The 12,500-nt window shown below is 38.5% G+C and overlaps 12 non-coding genes across 12 annotated transcripts; all 12 read left to right on the forward strand.

Annotated features, from left to right (window-relative positions):
- Positions 1–1,413: 1,413 nt before the first annotated feature.
- On the forward strand, positions 1,414–1,532 carry LOC127997345 (5S ribosomal RNA). The gene has a single exon (XR_008170211.1). It is a non-coding gene; the product is annotated as a 5S ribosomal RNA (ribosomal RNA).
- A 364-nt stretch (positions 1,533–1,896) lies between these two features.
- Positions 1,897–2,015, forward strand: LOC127998095 (5S ribosomal RNA). Its single transcript, XR_008170947.1, has one exon. It is a non-coding gene; the product is annotated as a 5S ribosomal RNA (ribosomal RNA).
- A 375-nt stretch (positions 2,016–2,390) lies between these two features.
- LOC128002646 (5S ribosomal RNA) lies at positions 2,391–2,509 on the forward strand. The gene has a single exon (XR_008175391.1). It is a non-coding gene; the product is annotated as a 5S ribosomal RNA (ribosomal RNA).
- Positions 2,510–2,873: 364 nt separating this feature from the next.
- On the forward strand, positions 2,874–2,992 carry LOC127998107 (5S ribosomal RNA). Its single transcript, XR_008170959.1, has one exon. It is a non-coding gene; the product is annotated as a 5S ribosomal RNA (ribosomal RNA).
- A 364-nt stretch (positions 2,993–3,356) lies between these two features.
- On the forward strand, positions 3,357–3,475 carry LOC128004334 (5S ribosomal RNA). Its single transcript, XR_008177026.1, has one exon. It is a non-coding gene; the product is annotated as a 5S ribosomal RNA (ribosomal RNA).
- A 221-nt stretch (positions 3,476–3,696) lies between these two features.
- On the forward strand, positions 3,697–3,815 carry LOC128004776 (5S ribosomal RNA). The gene has a single exon (XR_008177453.1). It is a non-coding gene; the product is annotated as a 5S ribosomal RNA (ribosomal RNA).
- A 372-nt stretch (positions 3,816–4,187) lies between these two features.
- LOC128000145 (5S ribosomal RNA) lies at positions 4,188–4,306 on the forward strand. Its single transcript, XR_008172938.1, has one exon. It is a non-coding gene; the product is annotated as a 5S ribosomal RNA (ribosomal RNA).
- A 221-nt stretch (positions 4,307–4,527) lies between these two features.
- Positions 4,528–4,646, forward strand: LOC128006283 (5S ribosomal RNA). Its single transcript, XR_008178912.1, has one exon. It is a non-coding gene; the product is annotated as a 5S ribosomal RNA (ribosomal RNA).
- A 631-nt stretch (positions 4,647–5,277) lies between these two features.
- LOC127998982 (5S ribosomal RNA) lies at positions 5,278–5,396 on the forward strand. Its single transcript, XR_008171807.1, has one exon. It is a non-coding gene; the product is annotated as a 5S ribosomal RNA (ribosomal RNA).
- A 362-nt stretch (positions 5,397–5,758) lies between these two features.
- On the forward strand, positions 5,759–5,877 carry LOC128002597 (5S ribosomal RNA). Its single transcript, XR_008175343.1, has one exon. It is a non-coding gene; the product is annotated as a 5S ribosomal RNA (ribosomal RNA).
- Positions 5,878–7,865: 1,988 nt separating this feature from the next.
- Positions 7,866–7,984, forward strand: LOC127997346 (5S ribosomal RNA). Its single transcript, XR_008170212.1, has one exon. It is a non-coding gene; the product is annotated as a 5S ribosomal RNA (ribosomal RNA).
- A 364-nt stretch (positions 7,985–8,348) lies between these two features.
- Positions 8,349–8,467, forward strand: LOC128008510 (5S ribosomal RNA). The gene has a single exon (XR_008180247.1). It is a non-coding gene; the product is annotated as a 5S ribosomal RNA (ribosomal RNA).
- Positions 8,468–12,500: the final 4,033 nt, after the last annotated feature.

A 12,500-nucleotide genomic window follows, 5' to 3' on the forward strand; every position in this document is an offset into this window, starting at 1 on the left:
AAAGAACACATCAACTGGCCTAAAGAGAAATGGAGGAACATTTTGTGGACTGATGAGAGTAAAATTGTTCATTTTGGGTCCAAGGGCCACAGGCAGTTTGTGAGACGACCCCCAAACTCTGAATTCAAGCCACAGTACACAGTGAAGACAGTGAAGCATGGAGGTGCAAGCATCATGATATGGGCATGTTTCTCCTACTATGGTGTTGGGCCTATTTATCGCATACCAGGGATCATGGATCAGTTTGCATATGTTAAAATACTTGAAGAGGTCATGTTGCCCTATGCTGAAGAGGACATGCCCTTGAAATGGTTGTTTCAACAAGACAATGACCCAAAACACACTAGTAAACGGGCAAAGTCTTGGTTCCAAACCAACAAAATTAATGTTATGGAGTGGCCAGCCCAATCTCCAGACCTTAATCCAATTGAGAACTTGTGGGGTGATATCAAAAATGCTGTTTCTGAAGCAAAACCAAGAAATGTGAATGAATTGTGGAATGTTGTTAAAGAATCATGGAGTGGAATAACAGCTGAGAGGTGCCACAAGTTGGTTGACTCCATGCCACACAGATGTCAAGCAGTTTTAAAAAACTGTGGTCATACAACTAAATATTAGTTTAGTGATTCACAGGATTGCTAAATCCCAAAAAAAAAAAAATGTTTGTACAAAATAGTTTTGAGTTTGTACAGTCAAAGGTAGACACTGCTATTTTTTTGAACACACCCTTTTCAACTAATTGCCCAATTGCACAGCCTTAAGAGCGTGCATATCATGAATGCTGGGTCTTGTTTGTTTTCTGAGAATCTACTGAACCTACTGGTAACTTGTTTGCCACGTAGCAATAAAAAATATACTAAAAACCTTGATTATTCTGGTTAGTCACATTGTACTGCTATTATTTTGAACAATACTGTAATAATTTTGCCAAAAAATAGAGTCAATGCCAATCTCTGAATATTAGCAGGTTTGGGCCTGGTTAGTACATGGATGGGAGACTGCCTGGGAATACCAGGTGCTGTAAGCTTTTTGGATATTTTTCACTTACTATATAATAATTTTGCCAAAAAATAGAGTCAATGCCCGATCTCTGAATATTTGCAGGTTTGGGCCTGGTTAGTACATGGATGGGAGACTGCCTCGGAATACCAGGTGCTTTAATCTTTTTGGAAAATTTCACGAATTATATAATAATATTTCATTAAAAAAAAAAAAAAAAAAAAAAAAAAAAAAAAAAAGAGTCAATGCCCGATCTCTGAATCTTAGCAGGTTTAGGTCTGGTTAGTACTTTGATGAGAGACTGCCTAGGAATACCAGGTGATTTAAGCTTTTGGGTTTTCTTTCCTACTTATATAATGTACTGGCGATAAGATTGGCTGGTCTTTAAATAGCCCTCTCTTTGCAGCAGACTTCGCTTACGGCCATACCAACCTGGCTATGCCCGATCTCGTCTGATTTCGGAAGCTAAGCAGGTTTGGGCCTGGTTAGTACTTGGATGGGAGACCGCCTGGGAATACCAGGTGCTGTAAGCTTTTTGGACATTTTTCACTTAGTATATAATAATTTTGCCAAAAAATAGAGTCAATGCCTGATCTCTGAATATTAGCAGGTTTGGGCCTGCTTAGTACATGGATGGGAGACTGCCTGGGAATACCAGGTGCTTTAATCTTTTTGGAAAATTTCACGAATTATATAATAATCTTTCATTAAAAAAAAAAAAAGAGTCAATGCCCGATCTCTGAATCTTAACAGGTTTAGGTCTAATTAGTACTTTTATGAGAGACTGCCTAGGAATACCAGGTGCTTTAAGCTTTTGGGCTTTCTTTCCTACTTATATAATGTACTGGCGATAAGATTGGCTGGTCTTTAAATAGCCCTCTCTTTGCAGCAGACTTCGCTTACGGCCATACCAACCTGGCTATGCCCGATCTCGTCTGATCTCGGAAGCTAAGCAGGTTTGGGCCTGGTTAGTACTTGGATGGGAGACCGCCTGGGAATACCAGGTGCTGTAAGCTTTTTGGACATTTTTCACTTAGTATATAATCATTTTGCCAAAAAATAGAGAAAATGCCTGATCTCTGAATATTAGCAGGTTTGGGCCTGCTTAGTACATGGATGGGAGACTGCCTGGGAATACCAGGTGCTTTAATCTTTTTGGAAAATTTCACGAATTATATAATAATCTTTCATTAAAAAAAAAAAAAAAAAAAAAAAAGAGTCAATGCCCGATCTCTGAATCTTAGCAGGTTTAGGTCTGGTTAGTACTTTGATGAGAGACTGCCTAGGAATACCAGGTGCTTTAAGCTTTTGGGTTTTCTTTCCTACTTATATAATGTACTGGCGATAAGATTGGCTGGTCTTTAAATAGCCCTCTCTTTGCAGCAGACTTCGCTTACGGCCATACCAACCTGGCTATGCCCGATCTCGTCTGATTTTGGAAGCTAAGCAGGTTTGGGCCTGGTTAGTACTTGGATGGGAGACCGCCTGGGAATACCAGGTGCTGTAAGCTTTTTGGGCATTTTTCACTTAGTATATAATAATTTTGCCAAAAAATAGAGTCAATGCCTGATCTCTGAATATTAGCAGGTTTGGGCCTGCTTAGTACATGGATGGGAGACTGCCTGGGAATACCAGGTGCTTTAATCTTTTTGGAAAATTTCACGAATTATATAATAATCTTTCATTAAAAAAAAAAAAAGAGTCAATGCCCGATCTCTGAATCTTAACAGGTTTAGGTCTGGTTAGTACTTTTATGAGAGACTGCCTAGGAATACGAGGTGCTTTAAGCTTTTGGGCTTTCTTTCCTACTTATATAATGTACTGGCGATAAGATTGGCTGGTCTTTAAATAGCCCTCTCTTTGCAGCAGACTTCGCTTACGGCCATACCAACCTGGCTATGCCCGATCTCGTCTGATCTCGGAAGCTAAGCAGGTTTGGGCCTGGTTAGTACTTGGATGGGAGACCGCCTGGGAATACCAGGTGCTGTAAGCTTTTTGGATATTTTTCACTTAGTATATAATAATTTTGCCAAAAGATAGAGTCAATGCCGATCTCTGAATAGTAGCAGGTTTGGGCCTGGTTAGTACATGGATGGGAGACTGCCTGGGAATACCAGGTGCTTTAATCTTTTTGGAAAATTTCACGAATTATATAATAATCTTTCATTAAAAAAAAAAAAAAGAGTCAATGCCCGATCTCTGAATCTTAACAGGTTTAGGTCTGGTTAGTACTTTTATGAGAGACTGCCTAGGAATACCAGGTGCTTTAAGCTTTTGGGTTTTCATTCCTACTTATATAATGTACTGGCGATAAGATTGGCTGGTCTTTAAATAGCCCTCTCTTTGCAGCAGATTTCGCTTACGGCCATACCATCCTGGCTATGTCCGATCTCGTCTGATCTCGGAAGCTAAGCAGGTTTGGGCCTGGTTAGTACTTGGATGGGAGACCGCCTGGGAATACCAGGTGCTGTAAACTTTTTGGACATTTTTCACTTAGTTTATAATAATTTTGCCAAAAAATAGAGTCAATGCCCGATCTCTGAATCTTAGCAGGTTTAGGTCTGGTTAGTACTTTGATGAGAGACTGCCTAGGAATACCAGGTGCTTTAAGCTTTTGGGCTTTCTTTCCTACTTATATAATGTACTGGCGATAAGATTGGCTGGTCTTTAAATAGCCCTCTCTTTGCAGCAGACTTCGCTTACGGCCATACCAACCTGGCTATGCCCGATCTCGTCTGATCTCGGAAGCTAAGCAGGATTGGGTCTGGTTCGTACTTGGATGGGAGACCGCCTGGGAATACCAGGTGCTGTAAGCTTTTTGGACATTTTTCACTTAGTATATAATATTTTTGCCAAAAAATAGAGTCAATGCCCGATCTCTGAATATTTGCAGGTTTGGGCCTGGTTAGTACATGGATGGGAGACTGCCTGGGAATACCAGGTGCTTTAATCTTTTTGGAAAATTTCACGAATTATATAATAATCTTTTATTAAAAAAAAAAAGTCAATGCCCGATCTCTGAATCTTAGCAGGTTTAGGTCTGGTTAGTACTTTAATGAGAGACTGCCTAGGAATACCAGGTGCTTTAAGCTTTTGGGTTTTCTTTCCTACTTATATAATGTACTGGCAATAAGATTGGCTGGTCTTTAAATAGCCCTCTCTTTGCAGCAGACTTTGCAGCAGACTTCGTTTACGGCCATACCAACCAGGCTATGCCCGATCTCGTCTGATCTCGGAAGCTAAGCAGGTTTGGGCCTGGTTAGTACTTGGATGGGAGACCGCCTGGGAATACCTGGTGCTGTAAGCTTTTTGGACATTTTTCACTTAGTTTATAATAATTTTGCCAAAAAATAGAGTCAATGCTCGATCTCTGAATCTTAGCAGGTTTAGGTCTGGTTAGTACTTTTATGAGAGACTGCCTAGGAATACCAGGTGCTTTAAGCTTTTGGGTTTTCTTTCCTACTTATATAATGTACTGGCGATAAGATTGACTTGTCTTTAAATAGCCCTCTCTTTGCAGCAGACTTCGCTTACTTCCATACCAACCTGGCTATGTCCGATCTCGTCTGATCTCGGAAGCTAAGCAGGTTTGGGCCTGGTTAATACTTGGATGGGAGACCGCCTGGGAATACCAGGTGCTGTAAGCTTTTTGGACATTTTTCACTTAGTATATAATAATTTTGCCAAAAAATAGAGTCAGTGCCTGATCTCTGAATATTAGCAGGTTTGGGCCTGTTTAGTACATGGATGGGAGACTGCCTGGGAATATACTGCCTTTAATTATAATTTTGCATTATTGAGACACTGTTTTCCTAATGAATGTTGTTCAGTGCTTTGACGCAATGTATTTTGTTTAAAGCACTATATAAATAAATGTGATTGATTGATTGATTGAATACCAGGTGCTGTAAGCATTTTGGACATTTTTCACTTAGTATATAATAATTTTGCCCAAAAAAAGTCAATGCCCGATCTCTGAATATTAGCAGGTTTGCACCTGGTTAGTACATGGATGGGAGACTGCCTGGGAATACCAGGTGCTTTAATCTTTTTGGAAAATTTCACGAATTATATAATAATCTTTCATTAAAAAAAAAAAAAAAGAGTCAATGCCCGATCTCTGAATCTTAACAGGTTTAGGTCTGGTTAGTACTTTTATGAGAGACTGCCTAGGAATACCAGGTGCTTTAAGCTTTTGGGTTTTCTTTCCTACTTATATAATGTACTGGCGATAAGATTGGCTGTTCTTTAAATAGCCCTCTCTTTGCAGCAGACTTCGCTTACAGCCATACCAACCTGGCTATGACCGATCTCGTCTGATCTCGGAAGCTAAGCAGGTTTGGGCCTGGTTAGTACTTGGATGGGAGACCGCCTGGGAATACCAGGTGCTGTAAGCTTTTTGGAAATTTTTCACTTAGTATATAATAATTTTGCCAAAAGATAGAGTCAATGCCGATCTCTGAATATTAGCAGGTTTGGGCCTGGTTAGTACATGGATGGGAGACTGCCTGGGAATACCAGGTGATTTAATCTTTTTGGAAAATTTCACGAATTATATAATAATCTTTCATTAAAAAAAAAAAAGAGTCAATGCCCGATCTCTGAATCTTAACAGGTTTAGGTCTGGTTAGTACTTTTATGAGAGACTGCCTAGGAATACCAGGTGCTTTAAGCTTTTGGGTTTTCATTCCTACTTATATAATGTACTGGCGATAAGATTGGCTGGTCTTTAAATAGCCCTCTCTTTGCAGCAGACTTCGCTTACGGCCATACCAACCTGGCTATGCCCAATCTCGTCTGATCTCGGAAGCTAAGCAGGTTTGGGCCTGGTTAGTACTTGGATGGGAGACCGCCTGGGAGTACCAGGTGCTGTAAGCTTTTTGGAAATTTTTCACTTAGTATATACAGTATTGTTCAAAATAATAGCAGTACAATGTGACTAACCAGAATAATCAAGGTTTTTCGTATCTTTTTTTATTGCTACGTGGCAAACAAGTTACCAGTAGGTTCAGTAGATTCTCAGAAAACAAATGAGACCCAGCATTCATGATATGCACGCTCTTAAGGCTGTGCAATTGGGCAATTAGTTGAATTAGTTGAAAGGGGTGTGTTCAAAAAAATAGCAGTGTGGCATTCAATCACTGAGGTCATCAATTTTGTGAAGAAACAGGTGTGAATCAGGTGGCCCCTATTTAAGGATGAAGCCAACACTTGTTGAACATGCATTTGAAAGCTGAGGAAAATGGGTCGTTCAAGACATTGTTCAGAAGAACAGCGTACTTTGATTAAAAAGTTGATTAGAGAGGGGAAAACCTATAAAGAGGTGCAAAAAATGATAGGCTGTTCAGCTAAAATGATCTCCAATGCCTTAAAATGGAGAGCAAAACCAGAGAGACGTGGAAGAAAACGGAAGACAACTACAAAATGGATAGAAGAATAACCAGAATGGCAAAGGCTCAGCCAATGATCACCTCCAGGATGATCAAAGACAGTCTGGAGTTACCTGTAAGTACTGTGACAGTTAGAAGACGTCTGTGTGAAGCTAATCTATTTTCAAGAATCCCCCGCAAAGTCCCTCTGTTAAAAAAAAGGCATGTGCAGAAGAGGTTACAATTTGCCAAAGAACACATCAACTGGCCTAAAGAGAAATGGAGGAACATTTTGTGGACTGATGAGAGTAAAATTGTTCATTTTGGGTCCAAGGGCCACAGGCAGTTTGTGAGACGACCCCCAAACTCTGAATTCAAGCCACAGTACACAGTGAAGACAGTGAAGCATGGAGGTGCAAGCATCATGATATGGGCATGTTTCTCCTACTATGGTGTTGGGCCTATTTATCGCATACCAGGGATCATGGATCAGTTTGCATATGTTAAAATACTTGAAGAGGTCATGTTGCCCTATGCTGAAGAGGACATGCCCTTGAAATGGTTGTTTCAACAAGACAATGACCCAAAACACACTAGTAAACGGGCAAAGTCTTGGTTCCAAACCAACAAAATTAATGTTATGGAGTGGCCAGCCCAATCTCCAGACCTTAATCCAATTGAGAACTTGTGGGGTGATATCAAAAATGCTGTTTCTGAAGCAAAACCAAGAAATGTGAATGAATTGTGGAATGTTGTTAAAGAATCATGGAGTGGAATAACAGCTGAGAGGTGCCACAAGTTGGTTGACTCCATGCCACACAGATGTCAAGCAGTTTTAAAAAACTGTGGTCATACAACTAAATATTAGTTTAGTGATTCACAGGATTGCTAAATCCCAAAAAAAAAAAATGTTTGTACAAAATAGTTTTGAGTTTGTACAGTCAAAGGTAGACACTGCTATTTTTTTGAACACACCCTTTTCAACTAATTGCCCAATTGCACAGCCTTAAGAGCGTGCATATCATGAATGCTGGGTCTTGTTTGTTTTCTGAGAATCTACTGAACCTACTGGTAACTTGTTTGCCACGTAGCAATAAAAAATATACTAAAAACCTTGATTATTCTGGTTAGTCACATTGTACTGCTATTATTTTGAACAATACTGTAATAATTTTGCCAAAAAATAGAGTCAATGCCAATCTCTGAATATTAGCAGGTTTGGGCCTGGTTAGTACATGGATGGGAGACTGCCTGGGAATACCAGGTGCTGTAAGCTTTTTGGATATTTTTCACTTACTATATAATAATTTTGCCAAAAAATAGAGTCAATGCCCGATCTCTGAATCTTAGCAGGTTTAGGTCTGGTTAGTACTTTGATGAGAGACTGCCTAGGAATACCAGGTGATTTAAGCTTTTGGGTTTTCTTTCCTACTTATATAATGTACTGGCGATAAGATTGGCTGGTCTTTAAATAGCCCTCTCTTTGCAGCAGACTTCGCTTACGGCCATACCAACCTGGCTATGCCCGATCTCGTCTGATTTCGGAAGCTAAGCAGGTTTGGGCCTGGTTAGTACTTGGATGGGAGACCGCCTGGGAATACCAGGTGCTGTAAGCTTTTTGGACATTTTTCACTTAGTATATAATAATTTTGCCAAAAAATAGAGTCAATGCCTGATCTCTGAATATTAGCAGGTTTGGGCCTGCTTAGTACATGGATGGGAGACTGCCTGGGAATACCAGGTGCTTTAATCTTTTTGGAAAATTTCACGAATTATATAATAATCTTTCATTAAAAAAAAAAAAAGAGTCAATGCCCGATCTCTGAATCTTAACAGGTTTAGGTCTAATTAGTACTTTTATGAGAGACTGCCTAGGAATACCAGGTGCTTTAAGCTTTTGGGCTTTCTTTCCTACTTATATAATGTACTGGCGATAAGATTGGCTGGTCTTTAAATAGCCCTCTCTTTGCAGCAGACTTCGCTTACGGCCATACCAACCTGGCTATGCCCGATCTCGTCTGATCTCGGAAGTTAAGCAGGTTTGGGCCTGGTTAGTACTTGGATGGGAGACCGCCTGGGAATACCAGGTGCTGTAAGCTTTTTGGACATTTTTCACTTAGTATATAATCATTTTGCCAAAAAATAGAGAAAATGCCTGATCTCTGAATATTAGCAGGTTTGGGCCTGCTTAGTACATGGATGGGAGACTGCCTGGGAATACCAGGTGCTTTAATCTTTTTGGAAAATTTCACAAATTATATAATAATCTTTCATTAAAAAAAAAAAAAAAAAAAAAAAGAGTCAATGCCCGATCTCTGAATCTTAGCAGGTTTAGGTCTGGTTAGTACTTTGATGAGAGACTGCCTAGCAATACCAGGTGCTTTAAGCTTTTGGGTTTTCTTTCCTACTTATATAATGTACTGGCGATAAGATTGGCTGATCTTTAAATAGCCCTCTCTTTGCAGCAGACTTCGCTTACGGCCATACCAACCTGAGCGCACTAGAGGCACTAGTGAGCAAAACAGGAAGTGATTGGGCCAGAGAGGGGTGAGGGAGGCTCACCCAAACTTTTTGTGTTTTGTTATTTTGTTTGGTTAAAATAAGTGTTTTTGTTTGTAGTTTTTTTGTTATTTTTGTTTTATCTGTGTCCTCCCAACAGCTCTGCTGTTTGGGAGGGATCTGTCGTGGTTTGTTTTTTGTAAAATGGAAGGATTAATGGCAACTGACATGGATTTGACACGAGGAACACGGAGGCAAGTAGAAAATGGACTGGGTTATCGACAAAGAGAAAAGGATTACAATGAAATAACTGATAAGAGGATTTACACAAAAGAAGCGACTGTGGTGGTGGATTTGTCGGAGGTACAAGATGGCAGAGCAGAGGATATTATAAAAGCATTAACAGAAAAGATTGAAGTAACAAGAATTTTAGCAATACGACCTAAGCAGATGAGGGAATATGAGATTACATTGGAGCATGAAGAGGACACTGAGAAACTGGTTGATGGACTAACAATTAAAGGTAAAATTTGTGAAATTAAAAAGTTACACAACAGAGACTTTGTTGTCTCGTTCATGCATTTGCCTATATACATGAGTGACCAGGAGATTTTAAATAAGCTTGAAGGATGGGGAGTAACACCCATTTCTCAAATCAGAAGGAGATTCTACTCGGGCACCCACATAGAAGATGGAACGAGGTTCCTAAGAGTGCGTTTTCCAAAGGAAGTGGCTTCTTTACCTTACAGCACAAGGATGGAGACGGAGGGTGGTCCTCAATACTTTAGGGTGATACACAGTAAGCAGGTCAAGACCTGTAGACTGTGTATGAGCCCTGAACATATAATGAAGGACTGTCCGGACTTCAAATGTCACAAATGCTCGGAAAGAGGCCATTTTGCGAGAGACTGTACTGCGCTGAGGTGCCCAGACTGTAAAATTACTTTGGAAAAATGTGAATGCTGGATGAACAATGAGCAACAGGAAGAAGATCAGGTGAGCGGGCAGATGCATGAGAATGATAATGAGGATGAGCAACAGGAGGACGCAGAAAAATCAAAGGAAAAGAACATAGAAAATGGACATGAATTAACAACATTGACACAGGAAGAGGAAGAGACATGGACACCAATGCAGATAACTGCGAGTATACAGAATATACTAGACAAAGTGGAGGAACAAGAAGGAGTCAACGAAGAAGGGGAGCTAGACATTGAGAGTGGAAACATCACGGATGGTGGGAGCACGGGGGCATCGAACAAAAGAAGAAGAGTGAAAAAGGTAACACCAAATATTGAAAAAGCAAGGAAAAGAGTGGTGAAGGAAATGTTTACAGAAAATCAGGACAGTGGTGGAATTGTAGAAGAGGGAGAAGATGTGGACTAACAAGATGGGGATTTTATCGTTTTTGTTTTACTTTATGGTGTTGAGAATTGTGTCCTTTAATGCAAGAGGCTTATTGAATGTTTTGAAATTTGAAAAGGTGAAAGAGTTGTGTAAAAATGATGATATGATTTTATTGCAAGAAACTAACTGGAAAGGAAATGTAATGGAAGATTTTAAAAGAAAATGGGATGGGGAAATATTTTTTAGTAACGGGGAGAAAAGTCTGGGAGGAGGAGTGGCTATTTTAATTAAAAAAGGGAAAGCTATTATGACAAAACAAATATATGATGATAAAAAAGGGAAATGTATTGCAGTAGAAATTGATTTTGAGGATGAAAATTTTATTGTAGTAAATGTACATGCACCAAATGAGGAAAAGGATAAGAAAATGTATTTTAATGTTTTAAGAGATATAATGGAGAAATGGAAAAGGGTGGTTGTTGCAGGGGATTTTAATACTGTTTTTAGCAAAATAGACATGGCTAATGGGATGGTTTTTAGGACGGACGGTGGAAGGAAGGAACTTAAATTATTGATGGAAGAAAAAAATATGATTGATGTTTGGAGAGAAAGAAATGAAAAGAAGAGAGAATATTCAAGAAAACAGTTAGTGGGGAATTTTATGTGCCAAACTAGGATAGATTATTTTTTGAGCACAAGAAATTTGGATTGCTTTATTGATGATGTACTTTATAAAGAAACAGCTTTAAGTGATCATAAAATGGTTTTAATGAGGATGGATTTTAAAAGGGAAATGAAAGGGCCTGGGGTATGGATTTTAAATACAGAAATCTTAAATCATGAAAGTTTTAAAAATGGGATAGAGAATTTATTAGATGAGGAAATAAAAGATGCAATGTATTTAGAAGATAAAAGACAATGGTGGGAAAATGTGAAATTTGAAATAAAGAAATATTCAATTAATTTCTGTAGGATACTGCAAAAGGTGAAAAGGACAAAGGAAAAAGAAATAAGAAGAACGTTAAAAGAAGAGTTAAACAAAAACGAAGTAAATGTGCAAAAAGTGTTTGAAATGGAGGAGAAGCTGAAAAAAATGGAGGAAGACAAATGCAAGGGAGCGATGTTGAGAAGTAAAGCTAAATACACAATAGAGGGGGAAAAATGTAACAGATTCTTTTTTAATCTCGAAAAAAGTAGAGGAAAAGCTGAAATGATCAAAGAGCTTAAAGACAGAGATGGCCAGTCGGTTTTTAATGCAGGAGAGATTTTAAAAGAAATAGAGACTTTTTATGAAAAGCTTTTTAAATCAGAAGGGGTGGATGAGGAGAAGGGAAATGTTTTGTTGCAAAGGATAACTAGGAAAGTTGGAGAAGAAGATAAAACAGACTGTGAAAAGGAGATAGAAACAGAAGAAATTATACAAGCTATAAACTCCCTAAGAGTAAAAAAGAGTCCAGGAATAGATGGCATTGGAAGTGAATTTTACAAAGTTTTTAAAGAAAAACTTAGTTTGATTTTAAAGGGAATTTATGATGATATTTTTAGGAAAGAAGGAGTCAATCCAAGAATGGGGTTAGGTTTAATGAAAATAATTTATAAGAGACAAGGTGATAAAACAAATTTGAAGAATTTTAGACCCATCACAATGCTAAATACTGATTTTAAGATTTTAGCTAAAGTTTTAGCTAATAGATTGAAGAATGTAATGCCAAGTATAATTGAAACTAATCAAGCATATGGTGTAAAAGGGAGGGACATAGCAGACATTACAAGTAGCATAAGAGACATAATAGGTTATATAAAAGAAAAGGAAAGGAAAGCATATGTTATTAGGTTAGATTTTGAAAAAGCATTTGATAGAGTGGAGCATAAATTCTTATTTTCTGTTTTAAAGAAGTTCGGGTTTGGGGAAAATTTTATTAAATGGATTGCAATTTTATACAAGGATATTTTAACGAAAGTAAAATGTAATGGATTTTTAAGTCAACCTTTTAAAGTTTTAAGGTCCATAAGGCAGGGGTGTCCGTTATCAGCACAGCTTTATTCTTTGGTGGCGGAACCTTTAGGACTTTTAATAAATAAGGAGGAAGGGATAAAAGGAATAAATATGGAAGAGGAAGGGGAATTTAAGAAAATCTTTCAATACGCAGATGATACAACAGTTGTGGTGGAAAATATGGAAAGTGTTAAAAAGGTTATGGAAAAAATGCAATACTATTGTGATGGGACGGGTGCAAAAATCAATGAAGAAAAAACTGTGTATATGAAATTTGGAGGGGTAGTGGA

This window comes from Carassius gibelio, chromosome B22 (assembly GCF_023724105.1).
Source record: "Carassius gibelio isolate Cgi1373 ecotype wild population from Czech Republic chromosome B22, carGib1.2-hapl.c, whole genome shotgun sequence".
Classification (NCBI taxonomy): domain Eukaryota; kingdom Metazoa; phylum Chordata; class Actinopteri; order Cypriniformes; family Cyprinidae; genus Carassius; species Carassius gibelio.